The sequence below is a fragment of the Rhinoraja longicauda genome, chromosome 30 (assembly GCF_053455715.1).
Source record: "Rhinoraja longicauda isolate Sanriku21f chromosome 30, sRhiLon1.1, whole genome shotgun sequence".
Taxonomy (NCBI): Eukaryota; Metazoa; Chordata; class Chondrichthyes; order Rajiformes; family Arhynchobatidae; genus Rhinoraja; species Rhinoraja longicauda.
Window position 1 is genome coordinate 15,065,500 of NC_135982.1, and position 13,765 is coordinate 15,079,264.

Below are 13,765 nucleotides of genomic sequence, written 5' to 3' on the forward strand. Positions count from 1 at the left end.
GACCCGCTGAGTTACTCCAGCATTTTGAGTCCAGATTGCCCAGTGAGATGCTTTCATTGTGTTACGTGTGGAAGAAGTCAAGGACCTACTGAAAGATTCCGCACACATCAGAGCTCTCTACGCCAGCGGCAATATTCATATACTGGCACCTTTCTTTGAGATACAGAAGTGGAAGATGAATCTTTAAAATGCTTCATGAGGATCAGGACTCCATTCCGAGTGGAAGACATTGTTTAAGAGGGATTCATTGGGTAACTCTGAAAATGGTTGTGGAGATTGTGGTGGAGGAGTAAGCCGTGCCAATGCGTTGCGGGTTGTTTTTAGCGCCTGGTTTTGCAGAATTGCCTCACGCAGAGATTGCTACCCACGGAGTTGACTAGCTGTGTGAATCAGTGGAGAACAGGATGCTTCTTAAGGCACATTGTGCCTCTTGAAGGAGTGCTGCAATGTGGCTGCACAAAGTGGTGGGTGTCTCGTGAAAATTAATTCTTGTGCCCCAACCTTTCATTGAATGCTGAACCTGGGAAAGAGGAGGCACTTCAGAGGTTTTTCAGTCACTGAGCCAGAGATCCAGGTTCAAAAGGTGGTTAAAAGAAGGCATCCATTATCCAAGGGGATGCATAGACAATAGACAATAGACAATAGACAATAGGTGCAGGAGTAGGCCATTCAGCCCTTCGAGCCAGCACCGCCATTCAATGCGATCATGGCTGATCACTCTCAATCAGTACCCCGTTCCTGCCTTCTCCCCATACCCCCTCACTCCGCTATCCTTAAGAGCTCTATCCAGCTCTCTCTTGAAAGCATCCAACGAACTGGCCTCCACTGCCTTCTACAGTGGCATGGCAAAATCATACGCTCTGTGGCTGGCAGAAGCAAGCGGCAGTGAAGGGTACTGCGAGGTACATCGTCGCAAGAGGATGAGTGCAGTATATGAAAAGCTTCAATGATCAGTCACCAGATATCAAGGTCAGTGCGTTCAATATCAGATCCCACCAAATGCATCACTCACCTCATCCCTGGAGTCAGCTGGGTGTAGATAGGTCTTCCTCTTCTCGCCGTCCTGATGCATCCTTCTCTCCCAAGCCATGGGACACTTGCAAATGTTTTGGCAGTTTGCGCGAGAGGTTTTAGAACTTGCCGGAGGGACTCCATCTCAGTCATCAGTCATTCATTTATTGCCACATGTACCGAGCGAGGTACAGTGAAAAGCTTTTGTTGCGTGCTAACCAGACGGTGGAAAGACAATACATGATTACGATCCACAGTTTACAGATGCATGAGGAAGGGAGTATCGTGAATATCATTTAGTGCATGATAAAGCCAATAACGTCCAATCAAAGATAATCCGAGGGTCTCCAATGCAGTAGACAGTAGTTCAGGACTGCTCTCTCGTTGTTGGGAGGATGGTTTTGCAACAGAAGTTTTGTGGTTCTGCAATTGTCATTTGGCATTTTTGATTTTGCATCATTCACATGATGGCGGAGCATCTGGGCCAATGTAGATGCCAGATACTGTGTGCAGCCACACCAAAAGCACAATGGTGGACCTGAGGAGATTGTTAAAACATTCCTTGTTGTGGACGTGGACATCCTCTCTCCCCTCCTAGATACTGATGAGGTGGGGCCTTGACTGTTGGTGAGTTGCGGGGAGTCCTGCACGCTTTCCACCCTTGGGCTTGGTCTTTCTGTTGGACCTTGGCATTCTTGTCTTTGTGGAACGCTTTCTTTGCCCTTGAGGGAGAGTGGAGCTTCTAATTCAGGAACACCTTGTGTCTACAATATGTCATTCTCATCAAAACAGTCCCAATGTTTCGGGGCTAATTGTGGTTGACTTTAGGGCAGTCCACGTGCAGTGGACACTCTGGGGCTGCTGTTGGGTGAAAGTCGATAGGTTTGGAGCTGTCCAAGGTGAGCTATCATTGCAGCATCCTTGACAGGTTCAACATTGGTTTTCATGCAGCAACAAATCACTTTCTTGGTATGTGCCAAGTAACATAGCAAGATGATGACTCTGGGTGGGGGGGGGGGGGGGGCGGGGGGGGATATTGCTATAAGGTTGTGTGGTCAACACGCTCATGAAACAGGGCAGTAGAATCATCAAGTCTTAGTTTAGTTTAGTTTAGAGATACAGTGCGGAAACAGGCCCTTCGGCCCACCGAGTACGCGCTGCCCAATGATCACCCTGTGCACTACCACTATCCTACACACTAGGGACAATTTATAATTTTTACCAATTAACCTACAAACCTCTACATCTTTAGAGTGTGGGAGGAAACCAGAGCTCCCGGAGAAAACCCACAGGGAGAACGTACAAACTCGGTACAGACAGCAACCGAAGTCAGGATCAAACCCAGGTCTCTGGCGCTGTGAGGCAACAACTCGACCACTATGCCACCATGCCGCCATTATGTCATTGTGTTATACAGCACAGGTTCGGGCATTTTGGCCCACCCAGAACATGTCAACCATCGAGTTACTATGTGTACTAATCCTATTTACCAGCACTTGGTCTATAGTCTTCGACACCTTGGTGGCTCAAGTGCTGATCAAGATAAGTATCTCACTGGCAAACAACCCCTGCATTGAGGCCCTAACAGCACAGTTCACTCCATAGGGCAGGGCCATGTTATTCAAATATTAATTCCTGAGTTCTGTCCTGGGATGACATTACCAGGAGGATAATGATTCAGGGATGTTCCCAAATTCCAATAAAGAATTGCAACATTCCTGTTGATCCCTGGGAATCTCTGGCGCATGACTACTCAAGTGGAGAAGGAGTATTCCATAGAAACATAGAAAATAGGTGCAGGAGGAGGCCATTTGGCACTTCGAGCCAGCACCGCCATTTATTGTGATCGTGGCTGACCATCCACAATCAGTAACCCTTGCCTGCCTTCTCCCCATATCCCTTGATTCCGCTAGCCCTAAGAGCTCTATCTAACTATTCCAGATGGCGCTGAGAACCTTGAGTCTAAGCCAAACTTCAAAAATACTTGTTCATCTTCTCAACATTCATCCCGATAAATCCTAACACATCCCAATTGTTCACTCAGTTGCCTTTTGAAGATGTTAAGCGACATAAATAAAACCAGTTTATCTTGAAGTCTGTTCGATGTATCCAGGGGGAGAATAACTTATCTTATCTTGTTTGGAGTTAATTAATTTTATACTGATGCATCAGATTCTCAGATGAAGTTCAATAAATGTACTTGCCAGTTGAAAAAAGAATCATAAATAAGAGACCCTTCAATAGTGTCGTGCTGATGGGGGACTGGGAATTATACTGAATGCATCATCACAAAGCAATAACAACTGGTCCTACACTGTTTGTATTCAAATTTCCATGTTACATAGAAACATAGAAACATAGAAAATAGGTGCTGGAGTAGGCCGTTTGGCCCTTCAAGCCAGCATCGCCATTCAATATTATCATGGCTGATCATCTAAAATCAGTATCCCATTCCGGCTTTTCCCCCATATCCCTTGATTCCGTTAGCCCTATGAGCTAAATCTAACTCTCTCTTGAAAACATCCAGTGAATTTTCCTCCACTGCCTTCTGTGGCAGAGAATTCCACAGTTTCACAACTCTCTGGGTGAAAAGGTTTTTCCACATCTCAATCCTAAATGGCCTACCCCTTATTCTTAAACTGTGACCCCTGGTTCTGGACTCCCCAACATCGGAACATTTTTCCTGCATCTACTCTGTCCAATCCTCTAAGAATTTTATATGTTTCTATAAGACCATCCTTCTAATTTCCAGTGAATACAAGCTGGAATACTGTGTATATATATACAAGGTGGACAAAAAAATGCTGGAGGAACTCAGCGGGATTGGTAGCATCTCTGGAGAGAAGGAATGGGTGACGTTTTGGGTCGAGACCATCTTCAGACTGAATATATATCAGACATATATATATATATATATATATATATATATATATATATAGAGGAAAGAACTGCAGATGCTGGTTTAAATATATTTTATGTGTGTGTGTGTGTGTGTGTGTGTGTGTGTGTGTGTGTGTATGTATGTGTGAATGTGTGTATATGTATATATATACACATACACACTAAAACTTTTTTTCTCGTTTATTATCTTGTTTACAGTGTACTGTGTTTACATATTCTGTTGTGCTGCTGCAAGTAAGAGTTTAATTGTTCTATCTGGAACATATGACAATAAAACACTCTTGACTCTTGAGTAGTAGAGAATAGTAGCAGTAGTCGTGCTAGTACAGGTGGTGCAGTGGTAGAGTTGCTGCCTTACAGCGCCGGAGACCCGGGTGCGATCCTGACCATGGGTGCTGTCTGTACAGAGTTTATACGTTCACTCCATGACCTGCGTGGGTTTTCTCCAGGAGGTCCGGTTTTCTCCCACTTGCCAAAGACTTACAGGTGTATAGACTAATCGCCTTGGTATAACTGAAAAGAATTGTCCCTAGTGTGTGCAGGATAGTGTTGGTGTGCAGGGATCGCTGGTCGGTGTGGGCTCGATGGGCCGAAGGGCCTGTTTCTACACTGTATCAATAAAACTAAAACTAAAAACTCGAGACAAAGAGCTGTAGATGCTGGTTAATACACAAAAGGAAACATGGTGCTGGAGTAACTCAGCAGGTCAGGCAGCATCTCTGGAGAACATGGAAAGATGACGTTTTGGATCTCGACCTGAAATGTCACTGAAACAGCACGTTAGGCCCTTTTGTCTGATAGTAAGCACATTGCTTGTGGGATATTCTGCTTATTTGCCATAAAAATATTGGAGCAATTGGAGTCACAGAGTCATGTAGCACAGAAACGGACCTTTCGGCCCATCAGGTCCATGCTGACCCTTTTCTCCATTAAAACCAACTCCATTTACTCCATTACGCCCCTATCCTTCTATGCCTTAGTTATTTCAGTGTCTGTCTAAATGTACTGATGCATTTGATTCCATCACCTCCACAGGCAGCATGTTCCAGACATTAACCATTCTGTTAAAAAAAAAACCAATTACACTTCACATCACCTTGTAAACTTCTTCCTCTCACCTTAAAACTAGGGCCTCTTGTTTTTGATATTCCTACCACCGTGGGAAGAAAACAAAAGTTCTTACTCTCCACCCCATTTACACCTCTGATAATGTTGTGCACTCCTACTAGTCATCCTCGTCCTCTTCCGCTCTTGGGAAAGCAAGCCGTCCCAAACTCTCCCCATAACCAATGTTTTCCAATCCAAGCAATGCTTTGGTGAATCTGCTCTGCACTCTCTCCAGCACAATCACATCTTTCTACAGTGCAGTGACCTAAACTGCACACAATATTCCAAGTGCCCATTTACCAGTATTTTGTAAGGTTGCGACTCTTATATTATGCACTCCGACCTATGAAGGCAGGCGTGGTACATGCCATCTTCATCTTCAACTCCATCCAAGCAACACCTGTCCCTTTACCTCCCCCCTCAACTCCACCCAAGGACCCAAACAGTCGTTCCAGGTGAGACAGAGGTTCACCTGCACCTCCTCCAACCTCATCCATTGCATCCGCTGCTCTAGATGTCAACTTCTTTACATCGGCGAAACCAAACGCAGGCTCGGAGATCGTTTCGCTCAGTCCGCCTTAACCAACCTGATCTCCTGGTGGCTGAGCACTTCAACTCTCCCTCCCACTCCCAGTCTGACCTTTCTGTCATGGGCCTCCTCCAGTGCCATAGTGAGGCCCACCGGAAATTGGAGGAACAGCACCTCATATTTCGCCTGGGCAGCTTGCAGCCCAGCGGTATGAACATTGACTTCTCCAACTTTAGATAGTTCCTCTGTCCCTCTCTTCCCCTCCCCCTTCCCAGTTCTCCCTCTATCTTCCTGTCTCCACCTATATCCTTCCTTTGTCCCGCCCCCCCCCTGACATCAGTCTGAAGAAGGGTCTCGACCCGAAACATCACCCATTCTTTCTCTCCTGAGATGCTGCCTGACCTGCTGAGTTACTCCAGCATTTTGTGAATAAATACCTTCATCTTCCTATTCACCTGAGTTTCCACATTCAGATAACCATTGACGTGGATTCCTACATTCCTCTGGTCATCAACATTTCTTCCAGGCCTTGCATTTACAGTGGAAACTCTATCTCTATATGATTTCACAAAATGTATCACCCTGCACTTGCCAGGATTAAATTCCACCTGCCAACCCTCTGTCCAAATTTCCATCTGATCTCCGTCCTGCTGTAGCTTTACACAATTTTCATTGCTTTTCACAATACCACCAACTGTTGTGTCATCTGCAAATATACTAATCATACCTCCTGCACCAATGCCTTCAGCAACAGACTGGATCCACAAGATGCAGTACAGAATGCCACAGGAGATCCTTTTTCTCTGTGGCTATTAAACTGTACAACTCCTCCCCATTCTGTCGTGGGGTAGCCTCACACCCCCCCCCCCCCAACCCCCCCCCCCCCCCTCCCCCCGCCCCCCATGACCAATCTTTGCACATCTCCAATACGCCCACAACTCTGCAATTTTTTGCGGTCTTGGATGGAGCTGTTTCCACCTGGATTTCCTCCAGTCTTCAGAGTCTGGAAACATGTGGGTTGGTAGGTTAATTGGCATCTGAAAATTGCTCCTAGTGTGTGGAAGGACGGTAGAACATGGGGGAGGTTGATGGGAATGTGGAGAGATTAAAATGAGAATAGCATAAATGTCCGCTTGGAACTTAGTACAAACACGGTGGGCCAAAGGGCCTATTTCTGTGCGATGAATCTCTGAGGGAGGACATTGAGATTGTTATGACTTACATACCGAAGGTTTCTCTTAGCACATAAACCCCAAGCGTAGCTTCCACACTTCATTTATAAATTCTGCCTTATGCAAAAATTTGAAGCCACTTGTTCCTGTAAATCTAATTACCGATAGGATGTCCTTTAAGTATTGATAGGCTCTTTATTCCCTGAAAGCAATGAGCTTGGAAGAGGTGAGGGCTTGCCTCCTGCTGGGATGTTTTGGTGTGTTTTGATGAGACTCTGCTCGACTGAAAAGAGCCGAACAGCAGGGCGATGTTTTTTACAGTTCACTTGTGATGAGATGTAGAACTCCACTAGTGAATCATGACTGTCAAAGCTTCCGCTACATGACTCCTGCCCAGACACGCACGCACATTCCTCATGAGTTTAAGTACAGGAGACTCACTGCACAGTTTTCTAAGTACTGCTTTAGCACGATAGGCTCCGATGAAGCCAAATGACAAATCGTTGCTTTATTGAAAGGACTTAGTGATTCGAAAAACAGTACTCTCCATGATGCTGTAAACAATGAGGACACATCGGGTAATAAGGTCACAAGTGATAGGAGCAGAATTAGGCCACTTGGCCCATCAAGTCTACTTTGCCATCCAATCATGGCTGATCTCTCTCTCCCTCCTAACCCCATTCTCCTCCTTTCTCCCCATAACCCCTGACATCTGTACTAATAACGAATCTATCTATCTCTGCCTTAAAAATATCCATTGGCTTGGCCCCCACAGCGTTCTGTGGCAACAAATTCCACAGATTCACCACCTTCTGATTAAAGAAATTCCTCCTCATCTCCTTCCTAATGGAACGTCCTTTAATTCTGAGGCTATGATCTCTCGTCCTAGACTCTCCCACTAGTGGAAACATCCTCTCCACATCCACTCTATCCAAGCTTTTTACTATTCTGTACATTTCAACGAGGTTCCCTCCTCATTCTTCTAAACTCCAGCAAGTACAGGCCCAGTGCCGTCAAGCACTCATTATATGTTAACCCACACATTCCTGGGATCATTCTTGTAAACCTCCTCTGGACCCTCTTCAGGGCTAGCTTCCTCAGATATGGTGCCCAAAATTGCTCACAATAACATAACATAACATAACATAACAACACTTTATTGTCATTCGGTATAAATACCGAACGAAATTTCAGCAGTCACAAGGCACAGCAAAAAAGAAAAGAACACAGGACACCCGACCCCAACACCAACATCCATCACAGTGACTCCAAACACCCCCTCACTGTGATGGAGGCAACAAAACTTCCCCTCTCTTCCCCCCGCACCCACGGACAGGCAGCTCGACCCCTACCGAGGCAAACGACACGCACAGCCCCCGCAAGGGGATGGAAGGCCCTGCGGCCGAGCCGCCCCGGGCACCGAAACGTCCCGCGGCCGCACCGGGCGATGTTAAGTCCAGCGGCCGAGCCGCACCGGGCACCGAAACGTCCCGCGGCCGAGCCGCGCTGGCGATGTTAAGTCCAGCGGCCAAGCCGCGCCGGGCACTGAAACGTCCCGCGGCCGAGCCGCACCGGGCACTGAAACGTCCCGCGGCCGAGCCGCGCTGGCGATGTTAAGTCCAGCGGCCAAGCCGCGCCGGGCACAATGTTATAGAACAAAGTAGACACAATACAATAGTGGTGATTAAGAGGCTTAGATACAATAGTAATGCTTAAGAAACTTTTCATATGGATATTCAGGGAATGGGGGGCTCTGGATCACTTGCAGGTAGAAGAAATTAGTTTAACTTGGCTCACATGATCGGCACAAACATAGTGGGCCGAATGGCCTGTTCCGCTGCTGTATTGTCGTATGTTCTATTATAACAGTATAGTGAAGGAACAGGCCTTTGAGCCTACCAAGTCTGTGAAGACTATGATGCTAATCTAACTGATTTTAGTTTAGTTTTCTTATTTAGTTTAGGGATATGTTGTGAAAACAGGCCCTTCAACCCACCGAGTCCTATACTCACCCCATTTAACCTACACACCGGCATGTCTTTGGAACGTAGGAGAAGAAAACCTGGAGAAAACCCACACGGTCACTGGGAGAACATGCAAACTCCGTGCAGACAGCACCCGTTGTCAGGATCGAACCTGGGTCTCTGGCGCTGTAAGGCAGCAACTCTACTGTTGCGCCACAGGCTTGCCTTAAACAAGTTTTGTATTCCTCTATTCCCAATTCATGTGCCAGTCTAAATACCTCATAAACGTTGCTATTGTATTGCGTTGTGCTCATAAGAAAGCCGCCTGCTATTGGAAAGAAGCTACTAAGCTGGAAAAAGTGCAGAAAAGTACAGAAAAGAGTTGAGGCTTTAGACAAGACTTGCTGGACTGAGTTCGAGAGAGAGGTTAGGGAGGCTAGGACTTTATTTCTTTGAGCTGGGACAAGCGCTGGTATTGCCAGTGTCATTGCACATGCCTCTGGTGAGGGGCAGTGCTCCATGTGGCCCTGGAATTTCATACCACTCAATAAAATATATCATGTGAGGTCACCCTACTGTGAGTGTTGGTGAGGTCACTTGAACCTGGTGTCATTCTGTGGTGCTACAGACTCTATAACCCTATTGGGATCAAGAAGCAAGCTATGGGCGGCACGGTAGCGCAGCGGTAGAGTTGCTGCTTTACAGTGAATGCAGCGCCGGAGACTCAGGTTCGATCCTGACTACGGGTGCTGCACTGTAAGGAGTTTGTACGTTCTCCCCGTGACCTGCGAGGGTTTTCTCCGAGATCTTCGGTTTCCTCCCACACTCCAAAGACGTACAGGTATGTAGGTTAATTGGCTGGGTAAATGTAAAAAATTGTCCCTAGTGGGTGTAGGATAGTGTTAATGTACGGGGATCGCTGGGCGGCACGGACTTGGAGGGCCGAAAAGGCCTGTTTCCGGCTGTATATGTATGATGATGATGATGATGATGATGATGATGATGATGATGATATGATCACTATGCACAAGTGCAAAAAGCCTTCAGAAAGGCTGCCACTTGAGAACAATTGAATCTTCTTTGAATTCCAATTCAACCCCTGTTCAACCGTCTATACTAATGGGGCCACATGGTTTTTTTTCACTGTCTACTTTGTAATTTTACCTTCTAAGTTCTGATATATTGTGGTGAATCCGCACAGCACTTCCTGCAAGATCAATGTTTCCGTCATGAAAGGGATGTCCAAGACTGAACTAAATACTGAGGACCTTGGCCAAGTCTCTGTGAACTCAAACCCTAGGATAAAGGCTCGTATTCCTTGCCTTCCCATGCCCCCAGATTGCTGTGATATCATTGCCTGATCCCCACAAAGGACAAAAATCGGAAAAAATAGGGCAATCATCAGATATAAATCAGGCCTTGTTACTGTACATTAGTGCACTTATCAAAAGTGATGTAATATTTATATGTGTCACCCTTTGTCAAATGAACCTTGAAAACATTTCGTTCAGAGACATCGGCTGCAGGTTCCTCTGTGGAATTTTGTGAGCTTCTGTTTACACTATCACTGTGACTGATGACAACTGAGGCAAAACAAACTAATCCTCAGGGAAGGGCTTATTTTTAACATTCTACTTTAACCGCACGCTATGATCAGAGCTTGAAGGACACATGGTCAGCAACCGGTTTAGGGTAGCTGTATTCCAAGAAATCTGCACTGCAATATTTATGAGCAAGGGTTGTTGTGATCTGAGAATGGATAGATGAAAGTGTTGCATTTTTACATGTTTCATGATACCTCAAAGCACTCTCTAGATAATTACACACTTCTGAGGAATGGTTATTGTTGCAATGTAGGGGACATGGAGAATAAAGTGGGCACAGGGCTTCAAAGAAGTAAATCAAGGCCTAAACAGGGAACTGCAGTATATTAATGCACTGTAGACTTGCCATCATCCTAGCGAGGGTACCAAAGACGGACAATAGATTCTGGCCGAGAGCTAGTGTCACATCTCATGAAGATTTTTTGAATTGTACATCCAGTGAGGTTACGGTTCTGTGGGTCTCTAATCCAGACTGCTCTTGGGTCTGACAGTGGGTTCGCTGTGCCTGGTGTTCCTGGGGTGGACCCTCATTCAACACTGACCAGGCTTGATTAAGCTAGGCACAAAGTGCTGGAGTAACTCAGCAGGTCAGGCAGCATCTGTGGAGAAAAAGGATGGGTGACGTTTCTGGTCGGGACCCTTCTTCGTGATTCTCTTTAAGTTCAGTTTAGAACGCGGCAACTGGCCCTTCGGCCCACCATGTCCGCACCAACTATTGATCATCTCTCTACTAGTTCTATCCTCCACATTAGGGGCCAATTACAGAGACCAATTAACCTACAAACCTGTACGTCTTTCGAGTGTGGGAAGAAACCAGAGTACCTGGAGAAAGCCCACGCTGTCACAGGAAGAGCGTACAAACTCTGTTATTAAGCCCCCGCAGTCAGAATCGAACCCTAGTTTTGGACGTTGTCAGGCAGCAGCTCTATCGCTGTCCCACCACTTAGAACACACAGAACATTTAACGATCCGTAGACACAAAAACCTGGAGTAACTGAGCGGGACAGGCAGCATCTCTGGAGAGAAGGAGTGGGTGACATTTCGGGTCGGGACCTTTCTTCAGACGAGTGAAGACCAGTCTGAAGAAGGGTCTCGGCCCGAAACATCACCCATTCCTTCTCTCCAAAGATGCTGCCTGTCCCGCTCAGTTACTCCAGCTTTTTGTGTCTATCTTTGGTTTAAACCGGCATCTGCAGTTCCTTCCGACACATTTAACGATCCATCGTTTCCATCCTCTACACAGAAGTGTCCAGGACATTGGGAAGCACACGCCCACTTCCCTTTGGAATATGGGAGAGGATCAAATATGGGAGAGGAGCACTCGGGACCGTGGTTTTCCAACTCATTGAGAACTTGACACCTCCGATGTTCCAAAAAAATCTGCATTTGAGTGTTGGAATGATTTAATGTAACTCTAAGCTGCCACTGTATCATATAATAATAATAATAATAATAATAATTTATTATGTAGTATGTAGGTTAATTGGCTGGGTAAATGTAAAAAATTGTCCCTAGTGGGTGTAGGATAGTGTTAATGTACGGGGATCGCTGGGCGGCACGGACTTGGAGGGCCGAAAAGGCCTGTTTCCGGCTGTATATATATGATATGATATGATATGATGATATGATAATAATAATAATAATAATAATAATAATAATAATAATAATAATAATAATAATAATAATAATAATAATAATAATAATAATAATAATAATAATAATAATAATAATAATAATAATAATAATAATAATAATAATATATTCCTTTATTCGTTCCACACCGGGGAAATTTACAGTGTTACAGCAGCAAAGTGGACAGCAAGAGAACAAGAGATCATTCGTTATAAATAAAAGATACATAAATTGTCACCAGTTTTCTGTGTGTTCTTTGCTGTTATTGTTGACTCGTCTGCTGGGAGCAGTGCTGGTTGTGCAGTCTCACATCAGCGGGAAGGAAGGACCTCCTATATCTCTCCTTCACACACTTGGGCTGAAGGAGTCTGTCACTGAAGGAGCTACTCAGTGCAGTGACAGTGTCCTGCATGGGGTGGGAGTCGATTATGTGTCCTTCCTCTCCCCTTTCCCAGTTTCCTTCTCCTTCCCCCCCTTATAATCAGTCTGAAGATGGGTCTCGACCCAAAACGTCGCCGATCCAGGTTCTCCAGAGATACTGCCTGATCTGCTGAGCTTCTCCAGCACTTTTTGTGTCCTTTTGTGGATTAACCAGCATCCGCATTCTATGTTTCTACACTCTTTAATGCATAGATTGCTAAAGTGGTCAATGCTCCGTGAAGGTGTGAATAAGTCTCCAATGTCATAGTTCTTGGAGCAAACCGTGGACAGCCATAGTTTGCTGCTGGAATGAGGAATGAGAGGAAGTGTATAAATATACATTTGTAAAGCACTTTAAAAGCAATTATCAGCAGCTCTGAGTCTAAACTGACGACCCAGTTCATGCATTTTAATGTACAGTGCTATGCTTGTAAACCTCACCACAGCAGGTGGGCAGCTACCAGTCACGGAAGCACCAGGCCAGGACAGACTTGTCACACAGAAACAGCAGCAGTGGGGAGTTTAACCTTTGCATGAGACAGGAGGCTTGGGCAGCTGGTAAACAAGGTGCAAGTGTTTGTTTATGCCCAATTTTTGGGTGACCCAAGAATTGCTACGGTCGTTTGAACGACTGCTACTCACCCCTCGTGAAATCAAATCATCAGTCCGTGAGCCTTAACCTCATGCTGTTCCCCAGTGACTGCATAACCTTTGTTATTACCTCCTCATACAGCCAACAATGAACCATTGTGGGCTCCTCAGTGCCAGTTCTGATTTGTTCTGTACCTTTTGATACCTCTAGTTTCTCTCTCCCCTGACTCTCTGTCGAAAAAGAAGGGTCTCGACCTGAAATGTCACCCATTCCTTCTCTGGCTGTTCTACTTTTCCCACTCAACCCCTTTCTCCTGCCTTCTCCCTGTAATCTTTGACATCCTTACTAACCAAGACGCCCTTACTAACTTGTGATCGTGGGTTTTATCCGCGTGCTCTGATTTCAAGGTTTCAAGGTTAGTTTATTGTCACCTGTACCAATTAAGATGCAGTGAAATTCAAATGACCATTCAGCCATACTAAAAAAAAGCAACAAGACACACAACGACATAAAAGTTAACATAAACATCCACCACAGTTGATTCCCCTCATTCCTCGGTGTGATGGAAGGCAATAAAGTCCAATCTACTTCCTCCTTTATTCTCCCACGGTCAGGGCAGTCGAGCCATCCGCAGTTGGAGCGATTGAAGCTCCTGCAGCTGACGGTCGAAGCCTCCACGTCGGGGCGATCGAAGTTCCCGCGTCGGGGCAATCGAAGCTACCACGTTGGGGCAGTCAAAGCTCCTGTGGCTTGGAGTTCCCGAAGTCGGTCTCTGACCAGAGACCGTGGGCTCCACGATGTTAAAGTCCCACAGACTCCTGCGGTGGAGCTCA